The sequence below is a fragment of the Palaemon carinicauda genome, unplaced genomic scaffold (genome assembly GCF_036898095.1).
Source record: "Palaemon carinicauda isolate YSFRI2023 unplaced genomic scaffold, ASM3689809v2 scaffold267, whole genome shotgun sequence".
NCBI lineage: Eukaryota > Metazoa > Arthropoda > Malacostraca > Decapoda > Palaemonidae > Palaemon > Palaemon carinicauda.
The window spans coordinates 179,422-183,071 of NW_027170319.1; positions in this window are offsets into that span (position 1 = coordinate 179,422).

Sequence of the window (3,650 nt, forward strand, 5' to 3'; positions counted from 1 at the left end):
GTCGATGGCACAGGACTTGTTATCGTGCTGACTGGGACAACATGAGAACCCGAAGCCCCAACCCCCTCTTCCTCCCCCACATCGTTGTCGGCTTCTCCATCACCATTCCCTAAGGCGACAATCTCAGGATTTTGGGTCACCGCCTGTTCCTCCTGTTCCTCCCTGACCTCCTGCTCCAACTCATCGACATTGATGAATTCCTCGTCACTGATGTCATCAACCTCCAAAGCATCATCGACATCGCTATCGAATTGCTCTAAGAGCTGATTTATGGCATCCAAGCCCAAAGATTGTCTCCTGCTTGCCATTTTGATATCTGCAAAGAATGAGAAAAAATTAGAAATACGCATTCGATGAAAAATGGATCCCCTACCAATATATCTGAGGCAAAAAACAATGTCATGCATGGCCACGTGCTAGGAAAACCATCAAGGCACATTTTCCGACAAATAAACATCTAAATTAATCATTACTCTGTGATAGTTACTTAGTACGTAGTAATTCCGAAAGAAATGGGAAAAAACGAAAAAATAGCAAACACAGGAAAATCGAACACATACCTATATTATTATTAGCCAAGCTTCAAGCCTAGTTGGAAAAGCAAGATGCTCCAAGTAAGGGCTCCAACAGGGAAAAATAGCCTAGTGAGGAAAGGAAATAAGGAAATAAATTAATGATGAGAATAAATTAACAATATATCATTCTAAAAACAGTAACAAATATATACGCCATATCTGGCTAAAAAAAAAAAAGATAGGCATGGGTAGCCAGATCATCTAGGAACACTTTCCAACACTATAAAAATATAAGTTTTACGACAAAACTTGCCAATTGCTTACGGTAACATGACTAAGCCAAAAAATGCAAAACAAATAAAAAGGGGAACTCGTGAAAAAATGGCCAACATTCTAATATACGGCATCTCAGATAAAAAAAAAGAAAATGCACGTGTTAGCCCAACCATCAAGGCACACTTTGTAACAAATACACATGAAAAAAAAAATCAATACTATATGGCAATTCCGTACGCCGTAGTAAATTTTTACAAATATTGAAAAAAACAGAAATTGGCAACCGCAGGAAAACACGCCACACGCCGATAGCATCTACGGCGTACCTGACAATAACAAGGTCACGCATGGGTAGCCAGATCATCTATACACACTTTCCAATGCTATAAAAATGAAAGTTTTTTGATACTATTTGCTAATTTCTCACGGAAAAATGACTTAGCCAAGAAATGAAAAAAACTGAAAAAGGGACACTCTATGAAAAATAGCAACGTGCTAATGGTGATCCCTTCTGAAAACAAAAAATTCAGCCACGTGCTAGGAAAACCATCAAGGCACATTTTCCGACAAATAAACATCTAAATGAATCATTACTCTGTGATAGTTACTTAGTACGTAGTAATTCCGAAAGAAATGGGAAAAAACGAAAAAATAGCAAACACAGGAAAATCGAACACATACCTATATTATTATTAGCCAAGCTTCAAGCCTAGTTGGAAAAGCAAGATGCTCCAAGTAAGGGCTCCAACAGGGAAAAATAGCCTAGTGAGGAAAGGAAATAAGGAAATAAATTAATGATGAGAATAAATTAACAATATATCATTCTAAAAACAGTAACAAATATATACGCCATATCTGGCTAAAAAAAAAAAAAGATAGGCATGGGTAGCCAGATCATCTAGGAACACTTTCCAACACTATAAAAATATAAGTTTTACGACAAAACTTGCCAATTGCTTACGGTAACATGACTAAGCCAAAAAATGCAAAACAAATAAAAAGGGGAACTCGTGAAAAAATGGCCAACATTCTAATATACGGCATCTCAGATAAAAAAAAAAGAAATGCACGTGTTAGCCCAACCATCAAGGCACACTTTGTAACAAATACACATGAAAAAAAAAATCAATACTATATGGCAATTCCGTACGCCGTAGTAAATTTTTACAAATATTGAAAAAAACAGAAATTGGCAACCGCAGGAAAACACGCCACACGCCGATAGCATCTACGGCGTACCTGACAATAACAAGGTCACGCATGGGTAGCCAGATCATCTATACACACTTTCCAATGCTATAAAAATGAAAGTTTTTTGATACTATTTGCTAATTTCTCACGGAAAAATGACTTAGCCAAGAAATGAAAAAAACTGAAAAAGGGACACTCTATGAAAAATAGCAACGTGCTAATGGTGATCCCTTCTGAAAACAAAAAATTCAGCCACGTGCTAGGAAAACCATCAAGGCACATTTTCCGACAAATAAACATCTAAATGAATCATTACTCTGTGATAGTTACTTAGTACGTAGTAATTCCGAAAGAAATGGGAAAAAACGAAAAAATAGCAAACACAGGAAAATCGAACACATACCTATATTATTATTAGCCAAGCTTCAAGCCTAGTTGGAAAAGCAAGATGCTCCAAGTAAGGGCTCCAACAGGGAAAAATAGCCTAGTGAGGAAAGGAAATAAGGAAATAAATTAATGATGAGAATAAATTAACAATATATCATTCTAAAAACAGTAACAAATATATACGCCATATCTGGCTAAAAAAAAAAAAGATAGGCATGGGTAGCCAGATCATCTAGGAACACTTTCCAACACTATAAAAATATAAGTTTTACGACAAAACTTGCCAATTGCTTACGGTAACATGACTAAGCCAAAAAATGCAAAACAAATAAAAAGGGGAACTCGTGAAAAAATGGCCAACATTCTAATATACGGCATCTCAGATAAAAAAAAAAGAAATGCACGTGTTAGCCCAACCATCAAGGCACACTTTGTAACAAATACACATGAAAAAAAAAATCAATACTATATGGCAATTCCGTACGCCGTAGTAAATTTTTACAAATATTGAAAAAAACAGAAATTGGCAACCGCAGGAAAACACGCCACACGCCGATAGCATCTACGGCGTACCTGACAATAACAAGGTCACGCATGGGTAGCCAGATCATCTATACACACTTTCCAATGCTATAAAAATGAAAGTTTTTTGATACTATTTGCTAATTTCTCACGGAAAAATGACTTAGCCAAGAAATGAAAAAAACTGAAAAAGGGACACTCTATGAAAAATAGCAACGTGCTAATGGTGATCCCTTCTGAAAACAAAAAATTCAGCCACGTGCTAGGAAAACCATCAAGGCACATTTTCCGACAAATAAACATCTAAATGAATCATTACTCTGTGATAGTTACTTAGTACGTAGTAATTCCGAAAGAAATGGGAAAAAACGAAAAAATAGCAAACACAGGAAAATCGAACACATACCTATATTATTATTAGCCAAGCTTCAAGCCTAGTTGGAAAAGCAAGATGCTCCAAGTAAGGGCTCCAACAGGGAAAAATAGCCTAGTGAGGAAAGGAAATAAGGAAATAAATTAATGATGAGAATAAATTAACAATATATCATTCTAAAAACAGTAACAAATACATACGCCATATCTGGCTAAAAAAAAAAAGATAGGCATGGGTAGCCAGATCATCTAGGAACACTTTCCAACACTATAAAAATATAAGTTTTACGACAAAACTTGCTAATTGCTTACGGTAACATGACTAAGCCAACACTGAAAAAGCAAAAGTTTTGCGACACTATTTGGCAATTACTTACGGAAAAATGA